We start from the raw sequence: 18561 nt of genomic DNA, 5'->3' as shown, positions 1-18561 counted from the left end.
GAGATAATTTAGCTTTGCTCAACTTATCTTGTATGCTATACAATTAAATCTACAGTCACCAAATGTAATGTATGTAGGAGACAGAGTGTGGGCAACAGTCAAAAATGATAGCCAAATTTCTGACATGAGCAATAAGATGAATGGTGACATCATTCTCTATGAGAGAGAAACCCACGCTGAGGGGTTTAGTTGAAGGGAGAAAAGTCTCATCTAGTTATGGCCATGCATAAAAATGTGTTTGACAAATGGATAAACACACATATGCACATCAGTGTGGTAGCAATTTCATACACTTATCAATCTAGTTGGTGCAGGCTCTCATTCTGTTCATTAGCTGGTTCCATCCTGAGGTTTAAACTTACAAGAGAACAGAAAAAGCAGTGGACAAATAGGAAACTGTTTACCAAGGCAGTAAAGTAGTGAAAATAAATGCTTACACAATAATATGCTTTAACTCATTTGGAGTAAGTGCTGGCCATTAACTATAGTCAAAACAGATACCATGCTGTGAATTACAGGGTCTTAAACATCCCTTTAACTGATATTTGACTTGTTAGAATGTAATGGTGGGTGGAGAGGAGACTATCACAATAAATAATAGAAGATAAATTCTAGGCCTGTCAGCAATGATTTCCTATGTGTTATTTTCACTTAAACACTGAAGGAAATGACAAAGGCATAAATAGAATGAAAGCCAACTTAATGAAGTCTTTTTTATACAGTTAGTAACACTGAATTTAAACCAGCTTCCAGACAAGACAATTTTGGCACTTAAATCAGACCTCAGGACTGGTTTCCTGGGATCAAAACTGAGATGCGCTGCCAGAATTGTCTTTCTTGGAATGTGTCAAAAGGGTCAATGTCTTCATAGCATCTACTTTCTGCATTTTTCAACTTGATGGTGTCTGTAAAGTCTTTTTCAATTTATAAGGTTTATTCCATAGTTTAAGAAGATGTGCTCCAGATTAGTGCATACTTAGTTACTTCAGAGTTTTGAAGGCAGCAGTAAATCTAACATAAAGAAACACTATAGACTTCCAAAGGTTAAGGGTCCTCCAGTACAAGGTTGTCTGCCTTTCAGCTTCTAAAAGTAATTCTATCCGAACTACCATCAATCTAAATTTACACTGTCACTGCAAAATGAAAGCAAGTCAAAGATTAGGGTGTGTTAACCTTCCATACACTAATAGTTGTCTATGAACAAAAGTTGCTTCAAGGAAGGCAATTAAATGGTACTGGATTAATCCATTTATTCAACCATTTTATTGAGGATTTATTTAATGCTAGACACCTTGCTAGACATCATGTGCTAATATAATCAAAATATTAAATCCATCTTCCTTGTGCCTCTTAGGAACCTGGATGTATGGCCTGAATCACAAACTCTAAAATACTAGTAAAGTCAAGGTCTTTCTCACAATTGCTAGGATTCCAGAGCCTTATTTTTTCTTGGTACCATCTACATCCAGACCGATCCATATCTGAAACTTAAACTTAGTTTTAACAGGAAATACACACACACACACACACACACACACATTGGCCTAGTCTCAAGTTCAGTAATGCTGTTAAACACGTAGTGCCCACAAATATAGAATGATATGGCAGAACATATAGCTTCACCTGGCTCCCCAATTCCCTCCGTCTCTCCCCATTAGAACATTCCCCTTTCCTGCACCTTCCTTCATCTCTCAGAACCAAAACAAATTATTTTTCTTGTTACATTCTTAATATCTCTGCCTATTTTACTGGAATGCTCTAACTAAAAACCAAGTCTCTCTCTAACTTGTGACACTCTATGTCTCAATCATACCTCTAAGTTATAGAGCAGTGTTGTTCAACAGAACTTTCTGCAACGTCGGAAGTGCTGGATATTCATCTTGTCCATAGAATAGCTACTAGTCATATATGTCTATTGAACATTTTAAATAAGGCTAGTAGTACAAATGAAGCCCTGCATTTTTATTTAATTTTAATTAATTACAATTTAAATAGCCATCTGTGGCTAGTAGCTCCCAGGTAGGACTGCACCACTCTAGCTGAAGTAAGCTCCGCCAAACAATCAAGTACTTGCTTACTAATTAGGGCTGTATTAGCAACCAAGTTATTAGGCGTATCTTCATAGACTTCATTTTCTCCATATTAAATATGCTACCCTCTTAATGAAAAAAAAATACAAAGGGCTGAATTATCAAACCAGACTTACATGAATTAGCATTTCAAGCTTCAGGGGCACCTGGGTGGCTCAGTCAGTTGAGCGTCTGACTCTTGATTTTGGCTCAGGTCATGATCTCACGGTTAGTGAGTTCAAGCCCTGCATCAGGCTCTGCACTGCTTGGGATTCTCAGTCTCCCTCTCTTTCTACCCCTCTCCCTGTTCACTATCACTCTCTCTCAAATAAATAAATAAACATTAACATAATTTAAAAAAAAAGAATTTCAAGCTTTAGTAATAATTTTGAGTTTTAAAATTACCCATGGCATAGGCAAAGCAAAGTGAAGTCTAAGATCCCTAGTGTGGCTCCCGGTGCTTCCTCATCATATCAAAATAACTTCTGGCCTTGATTATACATGAGGTCACTACTAATGTATGTTTTGACACTGCTTACACAGAAGGAATCTATTTTAATTATGAAATATCTGCATTTTATACTAAATAGGTTTTTTGACATTTCCTTGAAGCCATGCCCACACATGCATAGATTCCAATCTCTAAAACTCCACAGACTGCCATAAGCAATCATTGACAGGCCAAGTGGGAAGACGACAAAGCACCATCCAAGATGCAGTTCCAGAAGAGAAATGAAAATGAAATCTTAATATTGGCTGAAGATTACCTATATTGTGGAGACCTAGAGTTTTGATGTCCAATATGGAAGCCACTAACCACATGCGACTATTGAAATACCCCTTGGAAGGCGGCTAGTTCAAACTCAAATGCACTGCGAGTGTAAAATGCCCATCAGGTTGTGAAGATGTAGTCCCCCAAAAAAGTAAAATATTTCATTGATAACTCTTATAGTGATTGAATGCTTACATGAAAATATTTTGGATATATTTTGTTAAATAAAATTTATTCTTGAAATTAATTCCACTCTTGTTGTTACTTTTTCAACGTGACTACAAGGACATTTAAAATTACATATGTGGCTTGCTTTTTTAACTCATATAATACTTTTATTGGGCAACACAGGTCTAAAATGTCCCATTTCAAATACCCTTGGCCTATTATAGTACAAAGCCTCTTCGTGATAGCTTCAAATTCTCAGTATATTACATTTTCGTGGCACTTTTTTCAAATACCTCCTCCGCACACACTGTTTCTATTTTGCTCTACATTAGCTCAGCCAAAAATTCATAGCTTTTATCAGTTATTGAAGAGAAGGTTTTATAAGCATCGAAACATTATTGACAATTTAGGCAATTGTATGGCAGAGTTTTGTCATACAATCTGCCTTCTCTTTGCGATCTTTCTTTCTTCCTTGATTCTTTGTTCTTTCTTCTTTTCTCTCTCTCTCTTTTTGCCTCAGGAACAAGACATTTATCTCTCTTTCTCATGCATAGCAGTTTAGGAAGCATCCTATTTTGCTTGAGCATGCTTATGAGGTCTGTCGTCTCTGCCTGAAGACAGGCAGCGTTCTCCTTAAGACAAAGTCTAGTGAATACATTTCCCTTCATCTTTTTACACTTGGCAATCCAAAGGTGAAAGTCACTGGTATGATGTCGAGTGTGTTTACAGAGTAGAGAGGGATACACAGAGGAGTTAAAACAAAAATGAAAATAGAGTGTGAAAAGGACCATGAGAGATAAAGATGCTCTGAGAACCCAGGGGACCAATAGCACGCACCATCAATTATCCAGATTGATAAAAGTAATCAGTAGCCACACTGTTTTTGGCTACATTCACAGGATGCTCAGCCAAACAACCATGTGACATTCATCATTCACTCTACCTCAAACTCTCTACTCTAGAGGTTTTCCAAACATAAAGGCAGTTTTATCACAAAACCCCTTACTTAAATTAAACCCCATGAAAAAATATTGCAGACCAATAACTCAAATAAAAGCAGCCTCTCTGATTTTGGTGACAGGCTTGGAGTCCCATCTACTCCCTCCTCTCTCTACCATGAAGTATAGTGACACCTAGTGGGACTTTGGGGGAGCACAGTGTCAACACCATTGCTCTGATCTCTTGGCTGCCGAGATCCTCTCTTCTCCTGATGTTCAGTTTCTGACAAGTCCTCCCCAGCCAACACGGAGAGCCGCCCATTTTCCAAACACCTCTAAATGCTAGCTTGTCATTCTTGTGCTTCTCATTCTCAGTCTCTTCCTGTGTATTTTCATCCAACATGAATCCAACCCTGCTCTCTGGAGGCTGGGAACATGCAAATCTAAACTTCCAGTGCAGTTTTCCTCCAGGCTTCGGGTTCGGATAGCAACATACCTGCTGGAAATCTCCTGTTGGCTTCCACAGGCACCTCAACCTCCACGTGCTCCACGTGGAGGAAAAGGCTTTTCCTCCAGTATTCGCCATTTTATTTTATTAAAAAAAAATTTAATGTTTATTTATTCTTGAGAGAGAGAGAGAGAGAGAGCATGAGTGGGGGAGAAGCAGAGAGAGAGAGAGACAGAGAGAGAGACAGACAGTATCTGAAGCAGATTCCAGGCTCTCAGCTGTCAGCACAGAACCCGACTCGGGGCTCAAACCCATGAACCGCGAGATCATGACCGGAGCCAAAGCCAGAGGCTTAGCCGACTGAGCCACCCAGGCACCCCTTGTGTTCTCCATTTTAGTTGGTAACATTTCTTAAAGTGAGATAAGTTTAAACACCTGAGAGTTTTTACTTTCTTTTTCATTCATCCCACACCATGTTCGTAAGAGACCAGTCCTCTTCAATACTTTTTTAACGTGTTCCCTGCAGTGGACAGAATAAGGGTCTGCCAAAGACGCTTGCATCCCAGTCCCCGACACCTGTGAATATATTACCTTACATAACAAAACGGACTTTGTATATGCGATTAAGTATTTTGAGATGAGATTATTCAGTATTATGTGGGGGAGCCAGATCCAATGGGATCCTAGTCCTTACAAGAGGGAGGCGGGAGTGTCACAGCTGCAGGAGATGTGACAACAGAAACAGAGGTCAGAGCGATGCCGAGAAGTGGCAATGAGCCAAGGAATGCAGGAAAGCCAGGAAAGGCAAAGAAACAGAGTCTTCCCTAAAGCACCAGGAAGAACACAGTTCTGCTGACCTTGATTCTAGCTCTGTAAGACCCATTTCAGACTTCCGACCACCACAACTGTAAGATAACACGTCCGTGTGGTTTGAAGCCACTAAGTATGCAGTAATTTATTATAGCAGCAATAGGAAACGAATACATCCCCTTATCTCTATCTCTAAGTCCTGCTCCTTGGCACTATACATGTTGCACGATGGCAGTGCACATGCTGAAACGTTTTCCACAATCCCAACCCTCCCATGACCCTTTGTTCACATCACCTTTAATGCTCAGTTTATGAATCAATCCTCCAGGATTTCATCTCTATTCTCCTTAACTGGAATTCGGTGTTACTATTAAATGCTCCCCTAATGCCCACACATGCCTCTATAAGGCCCTTAAAATACTGTCTTGTATCTGTTTATGGGTCTCTTTCATCATCAGACTCTTAATTACTTGAGAAAAACTGTGCTTTATCTTTGACTACACAGCACTCAACCTGGCACATTGTGGTTGCTTATTCTTTGTTGAATGAATTAAATTTTTGAATTAAACTACATAATTTGCACATTTATAAAAATCATTTTCTAGCAAAGGGAAGGGACTTATTTAACAGCAAATTGAGGAACTATGATAGAACTAACAATATGGAGGAACTATGATAGAAACATATGCCACCAGTAAAAGAAACTTTAATGTATGTTATAAAACATCATTATTTATTATCATTCATTTATTATATCATTCATTTATTATAATCTGGAAAATTCAGCTAAGACAGGAAACGTTGTATAAAGCAAATCAGGGTTGCAATAGTCGATTTCCAGCTTAAAAGCGTAAATTACCTTTGCACTTGTATAATGGAGATAAGACTCCCATTTGATGAATGAAGGAAAAAGATTTTATTGGATAAATCAGTAATTTAAAATCCATATTCATATTGGAACTCAAATGAAAGTCAGTGAAATGATCTTCCGTTGCCACATTTATTTTATCATGTGGCTAAAAGGTTATTACAGGTAAATTGTGGAGAATATCTGGGGTACCTGAGTGGCTCAGTTGGTTAAGCATCTGACTCTTGGCTTTGGCTCAAGTCATAATCCCATGTTTGGTGAGATCGAGCCCTGCTTTGGGTTCTGCACTAACAGCACAGAGTTTGCTTGGGATTCTCTGTCTCACCTTCTGTCTCTTCCTCTCCCTTACTCACTCACTGCCCCCCCTCCCCCATCAAATAAATAAATAAACTTCTAAAAACTTTGTGGAGAATATCTTGTGATTCATATGACATTAGTACTTAAAAATCACACCACATGGAAACTTCCAATTATTAGGTTAGAAATTCTGCCAGGCAATCTGAGAAGCCAGAAAGGTTGTTATACACTTGGTTTTTCTCTGAATCCTCAATAATAGTAGTGAATTCCCTGGACAGTGAAATAGCAGATAGCACTAATCTATGGATAAAATAGATTAACCATCCTTATTCTTCTTTATTTTATCCTCTCTTTTATGAACCTCAGATGCATAAATGACTGAAAAAGTTGGGGTACTTTGCAACACGCCTTGACAATGATCTCACTGGGACACGCCATTCTGTCAAGTGCCTTGACATCATTTAAATTTCCTGTTAAATAACTTCCCTTCCTTTTTAAAAACCGATTTTAGTGGAACACAGTGTTGCCTTATTATGGTTAATTCACTCAAAACTATTCTCTTTTAAAAATACTATTGGGCTGGTCCTCGGTTCATGATCCTTCACCCAATCAGTGGGTGCAGTTCATCTCCTGTTTTTGTGGCCGCTGTCCTGATGTACTGTGCTTGTTATTTTCTGCTGTACCGACATCTACATTCCCCTCGCCTCCTAAATTTCCTGCTTAGAATGCTTCGCTGCAACCCAAGAGGGCTGGATTGTTGTTTTCTTCACTATCCTCTCCTTCCAAGTATTTCATACATGGCTTCTACTCAGGAGTTTCTTAGCAGGTTATTTTTAAGATATACAAACTTTTTTTTTAAAAAAATGTGTATTTACTTTGAGAGAGAGAGCATGAGCAGGGGAGGGCCAGAGAGAGGGAGAGAGAGAATCCCAAGCAGGCTCACACTGTCAATGCAGAGCCAGAGGTGGGGCTCCATCTCAGAAGCGTGAGATCATGATCTGAAACTAAATCAAGAGTTGGCCACCTAACCAACTGAGCCACCCAGGTGCCCCAAGACACACAAACTTTTTAAAGCTATCCGTTTATTATTGATTTCCAAATTTGCTATATTATTGTCATAGTCTCCAAGATATTGATTCCTTGAGATTTAGTAGGTTTTCATTGAGTCCCAATAGAAACTCAGGTTTTATGAGTGGTCCATGGATACTCAAAAGTAATATTTGCCTAATGGGTATTACATATATATAATTTTATATATAACATATACAACGAATTATATAAATATAATTATATGTAAATATATGATTACTTATACACAATTGTGATTTTCAAACATTTTTTTAAAGTTTATTTATTTTGATGGGGAGAAAGAGAGAGAGAGAGCGCGCCCATGAGCAGGGGAGGGGCAGAGAGAGTGGGATAGAGAGAGAATCCCAAACAGGCTCCATGCTGTCAGCACAGAGCCCAAGGTGTGGCTCAATCTCCCGAATGGTGAGATCATGACCAGAGTGGATATCAAGAGTCGGCTGCTTAACTGATTGAGCCATCCAGGTGCCCCATGATTTTCAAACATTCTGTATCTTAATGTCTTATGGGTTTGAACTAAGTAACTTCTGAGGAAGTGTTAAAATTTCCCACTAAAAATGGCAAAATAAAGGAAAGAAAGAAAGAAAGAAAGAAAGAAAGAAAGAAAGAAAGAAAAAAGAAAAAGGGAAACTCTGAGACCAAGAAACTAAGAGGAATCTGGAATCGTTAATTAGAAGTAAAGTCATTTTGGGGTACCTGGGTGGCTCAGTGGGTTTAGCCTCCAACTTCAACTCAGGTCATGATCTTGCAGTTTGTGAGTTCAAGCCCCACAGCTTGAACTTGTCAGCTGTGCTGACAGCTTGGGGCCTGGAGCCTGCTTCAGATTCTGTGTCTCCCTCTCTCTCTGCCCCACCCCTGCTCATGCTCTGTCTCTCTCTCTCTCTCAAAAATAAATAAACATTAAAACTTTCTTTTTAAAGAAGTAATATTATTTTTACTAGCTTCATGAAAGGATGTAGAAATGATGCCTGCAATTTGGCCTGAATTGCCTTACTATTAGCAGGACTTTTCAGTGGTGAGAGAATGCCACAAATTATGCTTCTACTCCTAACATCTCCCTGCAACTAGGTAAGAATTGTCCAGATAAACACTAGTATGTCCCGTGACCTATGGATATCCTAAAGAATCAGTAAAACTCATCATCAATACTCTTATTGATGGAAGTTTCTTTGCTCTTGCCCAGTAAGCAAGGAAATTTCAATACTTCACAAACAGACTAAAAGATAAAACTTTTGGCGTTTGGAGAATAGGAATAATTTTCAATGTTTTTGTTTAAAGACATCTAAAATGTGCCAAACACTTTGTATGTGACTTTCAACAAGTTATTTGACTGCAACTTACCTCAGTTGCTTCCTGATAATGTGGACCTCATAAAGTTGTCATGAGGTTTAAATGAGTCGGTATATACTTAGTGCTCAGAGCAGTGCTAAAGGCACACAGTATACGTTTGTTAAGCATTAATTGTTTTTATCTTATCTCTGGCTGCATTTGATTTTACTTCTAATTAACTTCCTATTTTTTTTCCAATGTCTTGATTTATTCATGCTCTATACGCATGTACATCTGAGTATGGGAGGGGGACCAGTATATATGCATCTACAGGAAACCTTTACGAGTTGGTACAATCTCTGGGCATTCTGCTACCTCAAAAACCATTTACCCCTTCACTTGTGAAGGGACTTGAGGGCTATTACTGAATTCTTCTTGGTGTTAAATTTTACAGATGTTACCTATAATTGTGACAAAAAGATTTGTGGCTTCTCAAGGTACCTGGCCAGACAAAAGATTTGGGTCTCTGTGGTTGGGTGGAGGTAGAAACTATGCCCATCAGTTAAATGGATGCTAGCTCACTTTATTGTCTGAGTGGGGCAATAGAATATGCTCTGCCACTGGGACAGCCTGATGGCTTTGGCTCCAAACTGGGCAGAACTGCTGACCGAGCTCCATGGCCAGACAGGACCACCAGCTTGGGTCTGCATATGCTCACCTCTGCCAACAGGAACACTGTCTGCCAAGGTCTGCGCGCCCGTGACTAGGAGCCTTGCTCCTCTTTTCCATCTCTAGCAGGTTTCCCTGGCGATCCCTCCCTGTGAGGCAAGACCTAAATGGGGCTCATAGAAAGCGTCTTCAGAACGCTGGTGAAACTGGGTTTTCCTTTTCCCACTAGAGAAATCATAGGCTGGGGCGGGGGGCGGGGGGACCCCCTACGTGTGGTGTGGCACTGACAACATCTATTGGAAAGTAGATGCAATCAAAACAAAATCAGTCCTCTTACCTTTCTAACGTGATTTTTCTTGGTTTTGGTCATCGAAGGGGCTGCGTCAGCCCCAACCTCAGGTTCTGGGATCTTCATAAAGGTGTCTTATCTATGGGTCGTTGCTAGTTGTTCTTTCTGTGAAGAGAACTTAAGTTGGGGCCACCTGTTTTACTATCTTGCTCTAATAAACATTTTTCACACCCAGGTTTCCCTTATCTGAAGTTTCATTACCAGATGTTTCTCTATGCACTTATAGTGATATATTGATTTCCTTAAAAGAATAATTTGATATCATCCAGGTGTGCCTAATGATAAGAAAAGGTTAATGTAGAAAGTCTATGATTATTAGTAAAACACTTTCTCAAATTAAAGCTCTCAGATTTTAGTGAGAGAATATTGAATCAAAGAACTGAAAGGGCAGAAGAAATTGAACAATGGTTCAATTTTGTAATAGGTGTTATTTATCACTTTTATTAAACTTTGTATTAGCCATGTGCTTTGCATTGACTAGGATACTCCTCACCACTCTTTATGAATAAGACCGATGACAAGTCTTATTTCCATTTTGTATTAAGAAAATACATTCAGAATCGCTAAAATGACTTGCCTAGAGCAACACAGAAAGTCAAAGAGGTCAGAGTAGAGATTCTGATTATCAAATCACTCTTAAATTTCAGGCTATTAAATCAAACCATTTCTTAGGTGAAGACAGGTTTTTTTTTTTTAATTTGTAAGTTAATCAGTCATTAAATATTTATTTTGTATCTGCTGTATAATTAACAATAAATGTTATGGTATGGAAAATATACAATGATTCTTCAGCCCTAGAAACTCATAGTAATTCAGCTTATATAAAGAAGAAAGATAAGCCACAGAAACATACAATTTAATACAGTATGTGGTTAAATGTAAAACTATGTGTTATAACTGTAAATGCACTAAAGGTCAAGAGTATTGGGCTTTGCATTGGTCCTTCAGCATCTGGAGGAGATGGTCCAGAGGGTAGAAGTTGATTTTCAATGATGTGTGTATGTGGTTTGCAATTTGAGAAAAGACATTTATGCTAAGCATACCATGCTTTTGGTTTACAAGAGTTAAGTCTGAGTAAATTCAAGGCTAGTAAATACAGAGGCGTTGATTGCATCATGTCCACTTACAGCAAAGCCTGTAAGCCAGGAAAGTGAGTCTGATCTGAATATGGAAGCCATCGAAGGTATTTCTGAAGGGAATAATATCGTCAAAGTGGCTACTGAGCAAGGTTACATCATTAGCTCTGCTAGAGTTTGAGAGGAAAAGTTTGGGATCAGCAAAATCTAGCTGATGAGCTTTCCAATAATCCAATAAAGTCTAGATTAGGATTGGAGATAAAAAGGCAGATGAATTAGAAATTCAGGAGAAAAAAACAACAGGTGTTTGTGCCTGGCTTATGGAGGATGATGACGAAGAAGAATCCTAGGGAACTCCTAACTTTCAAGTCTGAATGAGCTGATGAATAAAGGAGCATGGGACTGAAGTAGGCAGGTTTGGTGGTAAACTCCTGATTTCTTTTTTTTTTTTTTTTTTTTTTAATTTTTTTTTTTCAACGTTTATTTATCTTTGGGACAGGGAGAGACAGAGCATGAACGGGGGAGGGTCAGAGAGAGAGGGAGACAGAGAATCGGAAACAGGCTCCAGGCTCTGAGCCATCAGCCCAGAGCCTGACGCAGGGCTCGAACTCACGGACCACAAGATCGTGACCTGGCTGAAGTCGGACGCTTAACCGACTGCGCCACCCAGGCGCCCCTCCTGATTTCTTTTTTATGCAGTCAAATGCTCTATCCCTGAGTTACTACCACCCCCCCCCCACAATTTCTTTTGATGAAATGATTGGAAATTTGAGCGCATTTCCATTTATGAAGTGCTGAATTTGAGGTAGTGAAAGTTCCATCTGGATACAGCCCCTAAACATTAGATTACAGGCAAGAGCTCAGGTGAGAGGAGAGGATTCGAGACACACATTGTTAATATTCTTGGGGAGGCTGATAAATACCACTTCTCTTCCCCACCTAAATTAATAAATCAAGAAAACATAAGTCAAGATTTTAAGGCAGATAAGGGCACAAAAACATCATCTTTATTGCTGATACAGCTAATGTAAAAGAATGTGATTCATAGCTAAGGGCAAGTAGACGTTCTAATATTGAACTCTAGGATTAGAAAGATTTGCCCATCCCATTGCGGGCATTGTACCATTTTTGGGCTCTTCCCAAGGATTTCTGACTCTGTAAGGGCATGGAGCGGCATGCGGAATTAATGCCCTCTGAGATCAGGATGGCTCCCAAGAGAGAAAAGACACACACATAATTAGTATTGTTTTGTTTTGTTTTTTGTTTTCCTTTCCAAGCTCACCAGTAAAATTAGGACACGACTCCTTTAGAATGAGGCTAAGAGTGTTTCCCTAACATGGCTCCTTCCACATGGAAGTAAATATAAAGTATAAGAACAAACAACCTCTTCTCCCCTACCCCATCACATTTAGGAGTACTCTACATAGAAATGAAACTTGAGTTCAGAAAACATGTCTTTTGCACTTTGCACCCATAATCTAACTCAAGCATGGTGCCTAGAAAATGTCTGTTACTCAACGGATACTTTTTGATTGCATGAGCAAATAAAATTGGCAGTTGAAGATTATGTGACTTGATGGTTTTCCATTGAAGAAAATGTAAAAGGGAAGAGCATAGTTCCAGGGAGCAAGCTTGCACGAGCTGAGGAGGAATGGAATAAGGCAGGAATTAAAAGGGAAAACCACAATGGGAAACTACTGAGACTTTGGATCTAAGACGAATGTCTGTTTGGGACGATGACCCAATGTATGGTAGTCCATTGATGCTAGCCTCTATTTCTCATATTTTGTTCAAGTTGGCAGCTACCCTGGACCTGTGGTTTCAGGTATGTGGTAATTGTAAATATGTCCGGCGATGATTGCTGTATTGTCTTCTGCTCCCAGAAGCAGTCAAAAACATACTTTTCAGCCTTAAAGGTTGTGATGAAGTATTATATCCTAGTATCTAAAACTCTTTGGGCTGCAAGGAACAAATACCAATTCAAGTAATTAAAGTAAAAGAGGAAACATGATAAGGAAATAACCATGTCTTAAAGAATCTTTTATCAGAAATGCAGTTTGAACTGGAAACTACAAACTTTGAACTGGAAAGCTACAGGAAACCAGGCAACATTCTCTCTCCATTTCTTATCTGTGTGCTCTGTGTGACTATTATTTCTTATCTCTGTGCACTGTGTGACTATTATACTATTATAGTTCTGTTCTTCCAGGTACTGGCCTCTGCTATACAATACCTAAATTTATACATCTCTTCCAATCAAGAGGAAAACTCAAAGACTTAAATATTTTGTTGGGGTACTGTGGAAACCTTCAGGGCACATCCTAGAGCCCTCCTAGGCAGAGAAGAAAGTCAGTGCCCAATCCAGTTGCTGAGAATAGTCTCCAATCCTGCCTGACCGGCAAGCCTGGCCAGACACTCTGGGCAACTGTGGAGCCCACCCTAGGGCCTTTCTCAGGCAGAGTCAAACCAGCAGACTTGCCCGACTGCAGAGCTTAACCTCTGGCTTTGTCCGCAAGGGAGCCAGCGACCCCAGACAGACTTGGACCTGAGCCAACAGTATTTACCCATATAACCTGTGGTGTCTTCCAGGCACAGAGCCCAGCCAGTAGCTCCACCCAATCATGGAGCATAGCCAACAGTCCCACCCAACTATAAGGTACAGCTGGGAACCCTGCTTGACTAGGGACCCCAGGCAAAGGCCTTGCCAAAGAGTGGATCACAGCCAACTGACTGCCTAATCACAAAGCCCAGCCTGCCGTTCAGCCTGAACACAGAGTCTAGCTAGTGGCACCATCTGGCTGGGGAGCCTAGCCTGATGACCATAGATTCAAAAATTCTCAACAAAATACTAGCAAACCAAATTCAACAGCATTAAAGGATCATACATAATGACCAAATTGGATTTATTCTTGGGATGGAAAGACAGTGTAATATAAGCAAATAAATAAATGCCATAAACCACATTGGTAAAATTAAAGATAAAAATCATACGATCTCGATAAATGCAGAAAAAGCATTTGAAAACTGAACATCCTTTTATGATAAAAACTCTCCACAAATTAAGTGTAGAAGAAACATATCTCGGCCTATTAAAGGCTGTAATGTGACACACCATAGCTGTCACCTTTAATGGTAAAAGGTGGAAAGCTTTTCTAAGACCAACAACAATTCTCACCATTCTTATTCAGATTGGTACTGGGAGTTCTAGCCAGAGTAATTAGGCAAGAAAAAGAAATGAAAGTAATCCAAATCAAAAAGAAGTAAAATTCTTTGTCTGATGATGACACTGTCATACATTCAGCAAACTCTAAATACTCTGTCAAAAAACTATTAGACCTAATAAATTATAAAGTTGCAGCATACAAAATAACATAAAAATCGGTTGCATTTCTATGTACTAACAACAAATTACCTGAAAGAGAAATAAAGAAAACAATCCTATTCACAATAGTATCAAAAACAATACTTAAGAATAAGTTTAATCAAGGAGATGAAAAATTTGTACACTGAAAACCATAAGACAATGATTAAAGAAACTGAAGAAGACACAAATAAATGGGAAGATACCCCATGTTATTGGATCAGAGGGATTAACATTGTCAAATGTCCCTACAACCCAAAGCAATCTACAATCCCTATCAGAATTCCATATCAAATGGAATCATACCAAATACAATCCATATCAAAATTTCAATGGCATTTTTCTATAGAATTAGAAAAAAAATTCTAAAACTTGTGTGGAACCAACCATAATAGATCCTGAATAGCCAAAGCAATCTTGAGAAACAAGAACAAAGCTGGAGGGACAACCTGTCTTGATTTCACACTTTATTATGTAGCTTAGTAATCAGACCGTATGGTACTGGCATGAAAGCAGTTGCATAGACCAATGGAACAGAATCAAGAGCCCAGAAATACATCCATGCATATACGGCCAACTAGTATTTGACAAGGAAACCAAGAATGCTCAATAGGGAAAGACTATCTTCAATAAATAGTGCTGGGAAATCTGGACAATCACATGCAGAATAATGAAATTTAACCCCTATCTGGAACCACTCACAAAAATTAAATCAAGATGGATTAAAGACTTAAACGTAAACCTTGAGGCCATAAAACTCCTAGAAGAAAACAATAAAAAATAATTCTTGACATTGGTTTTGGCAATAGTTTTATTGCCAAAAATAAAGTGACAAAAGCGTATTAAACATGTGGAGCTCCATTAAGACAAAAAAGCTTCTGCACCACACAAGCAATAAACAACAAAATGTAAAGGCAACTTGTGAAATAGGAGAAAGTGTTTGTAAACCATATATTTGGTAAGGGACTAATATCCAAAATATGTAAGAAACTCCTATAAATAGCAAAAAAAAAATCCATTTTAATATCCATTTTTAAAATGGGCAGAGTACCTGAATAGACATTTTCCAAAAAGATACACAAATGGCTGATGGGTACATGAAAATGTGCTCATCATTCATCATCAGGGAAATGCAAATCAAAACCACAATGAGATACCACCTCACACCTGTTAGAATTGCTTTTTTCAAAGGGACAAGAAATAACAAGTATTGGTGAGGATGTGGACAAAGTCCTTGCACACTATTGGTAGGGATGTAAATTGGTACAGTCACTATGGAAAACGGTGTAGAGATTCCTCAAAAAAAAAAAAAAATAGAACTATAATATGATCCAGCAACCCCACTTCTGGATATAACCGAAGGAGATGAAATCAGAATCTCAAAGAGATAGCTACACAACCTGGTTCATTACAGCACTACTCACAATTGTTAAGACATAAAAACAACCTAAGTGCCTGATGGCAAATGAATGGATAATGAACATGTATAGTTGAAATTTGCTAAGAGAGTAAATCTTAACAGTTGTCACTGCGAAAAAGGTGGTAACTATGCAAGGTGATGGATGTGATGCCTAATGTTAATGTGATAATCATTTTCACAATATATACATATATCACAACATCACATTATATACATTAAACTTATACAATATTATTTGTTAATTATATCTTAAGAAGCTAGGGTGGGAGGGATATCAGATAATTCCCTGTTTTCCATGTAAGTGTTTTTAAAATGATATCAAATAATGTTTATTTTTCTAATTCTTTAAACAAAATTCAGGTTATCTTGCCAGGAAAGTCACTTGTCATACATTGTGAATTATGAAGAGTAGAAAAAACTAAAAATTCATTCTATTTCTATAGAACCAGGAAAAAATTGAAGTAATTTACTTCATTGGCATTTTTCATATTAAAACATTACATTCAAATGAAGAATTTTTTTTCTTCTAAGATAGTAACTCTGTTTAATAATATGTCATGCAAGGTATTTTTTTTAATATTTTCATTTGGGCAAAAAAATACATTTTAGAAATTATCACTAGGTTAAAAAACTATAGGGGTGCCTGGGTGGCGCAGTCGGTTAAGCGTCCGACTTCAGCCAGGTCACGATCTCGCGGTCTGTGAGTTCGAGCCCCGCGTCAGGCTCTGGGCTGATGGCTCAGAGCCTGGAGCCTGTTTCCGATTCTGTGTCTCCCTCTCTCTCTGCCCCTCGCCTGTTCATGCTCTGTCTCTCTCTGTCCCAAAAATAAATAAACGTTGAAAAAAAAAAAATTAAAAAAAAAAAAACAAAAAAAAAACTATAGCACCAGAAAAATATTTCTCAAAAAAAAAATCACAGATTGTCCTTGAGATAAATGTTGGTGAGCACTCAGCAATGTGGGTCGGATGTAATCTAACTTGGAGGAGAGGAGGGAAAACATGCTAAGGAGAGAAAACAATAAAATTTCTGGAAAAAAAAAAGATTTCCTGTATTTGTTGCTTATGTAATTCCTGCAAAGTGTATGTCTCAAGCTTATTATTTGGTGATATAAACTAATTGGATAGAATATAACAATAATAAAAAAGAAATAGGGGTGCCTGGGTGGCTCAGTCAGTTGGGCCTCCAACTTCAGCTCAGGTTATGATCTCACCTCTCCTGAGTTTGAGCCCCGCACTGTGCTAACAGCTCAGAGCCTGGAGCCTGCTTCAGATTCTGTCTCCATCTCTCTGCCCCTTCCCTGCTCGTGCTCTGTCTCTCTCTCTCTCTCTCTTTCTCAAATATGAAAAAAATAAAATGAAAAGAAGTAAATGGAAATGATTTTTTACTATTTGAAATGATTCTTTTCAGGGATTTTAGGAGAGGATAAGATTTGAAACTTTGGTAAACTTGAACGCTCATATTATAAGTGAATTTCATTTGTCTCTGCCATCTCCATTATACTGGGTAAAAACCAAAATCTTGAACATTGACAAATAAGTCCTCCACAATTACTTCTCTCTTAGAGGTGCATTATTGATGTCTCCGTGCTCTGGTTGCACTGGTCTTGCTTTTATTTCCTTAGACAAGCCCTACTTTTTCTGGCTCAGGCCCTTTATCACGCAGTTTGCTTTGCCTACAACATTCTATATCCAGCCTCCACTTTACCTGGTTAACGCTCACCCATCCTTCAATATCATTTCATACTGCATCTTCAGGAAAGCCTTCCCAACGTCCTAGGACTCGATCACATCTGGGTATACTGTTTATGGCACCCGAGGCCCTAATGTTATCAATACCTTTGAACGATTAGGAGAAAAAAGTAGCGCCCCAACTTCATGAAGCAGACACAATGCAAACTGCTAACCGTTTTCTATCTCTAGCACCCCTTACCCATTATATGGCTGGGGAGGTGCTTCTGCTCTCTCTACTTCCTTAAGCAAGAAATTCTGAAAGAAACGTAGCAATGTGGGAGTAAGAAGTAAACGTAAGTTTAAGGCAGAATCCAGAAAATGAAACAAATCTTTATGGTGTCTTTAGCCTTTAGGAAATGGAAGGAATGATGATCATAACATGTTGTTGTATAATTACAATGTTAATTACTGTGACAAAAGCAAGATTTTCTTATAAGAAAAATTAAAGTGAGAGGAAAATAACTGGCTTGCTCACACTTTTCTAGGGTTATACTCATTTATACTTAGTTATTTTATTATAGCCAGAGGGTATTTCAATTTTTGTAGTATTTAACCTGAATTAACAACTTTGAAGTCCTGCTTCACATCTTTCAGAGATTAATAAATCTTCAAAGCTTAAGTTTTAAAAGGTAATGAATCCTAATTACATTTTTTGTTTCTGAATTCTTTCAAACATCAAACATTTTTTGAAAGCATTATCCCATGCCTGCTGGTGACCAGGTGTTCTTAGGCTTAAGACTATAAAAACAACAAGATGGCTATGAAGACTTGATTGTCAAAGTCAGAGCTCTAGGAAGTCTGCAAATATAATCTTTAGGGCATGTGGAGGCACCCCATCCCAGCTTACGTATTGCTTATTACAGCTTATAAAGATCTCAAATCTTTATAAGTTAGACAGAGGCTACAAATTCAAGTAGAAAAATTTTAGATGTGTTTCAGCAGCAAAAGTCTTTGTGAACCTAAACCAGTATATGTAACAGCCTAATGAGCGTTTAAAAGCAAATTATTATACATTATGTATTCTCTCAATTTTCCATATTTTTTATTAAACATATATCCAGTCATATTCATTAATTTTAAAGTAAGTACATCTACATATCCCATAGGTTATATTTCTTTTCAAAATTGTTTAAATTTAACAGGCGCCAAAGTTATTAGTTTAATATTTTTATTGTTTTCCCAAAGCATTTCACCAGGGAAAATGTTACTCAATCTCCTGTGTCTACTTCAA

The 18561-nt window shown here is 38.2% G+C and overlaps 1 protein-coding gene across 1 annotated transcript in view; it reads right to left on the bottom strand.

Moving 5' to 3' along the window:
* SLC7A11 (solute carrier family 7 member 11) overlaps window positions 1–18561 on the bottom strand; it is a 125697-nt gene that overhangs the window by 25258 nt on the left and 81878 nt on the right. Inside the window, exon 12 of the transcript XR_015250217.1 lies at window positions 9732–9848. The gene's annotated coding sequence lies outside the window, so the exon portion shown is untranslated. The remainder of the gene's footprint in view (window positions 1–9731; window positions 9849–18561) is intronic.

The sequence above is a fragment of the Puma concolor genome, chromosome B1, assembly GCF_028749965.1.
Source record: "Puma concolor isolate L17-30 chromosome B1, mPumCon1.1.hap2, whole genome shotgun sequence".
NCBI classification, from domain to species: Eukaryota; Metazoa; Chordata; class Mammalia; order Carnivora; family Felidae; genus Puma; species Puma concolor.
This window is presented reverse-complemented; position numbering and strand designations above follow the sequence as displayed.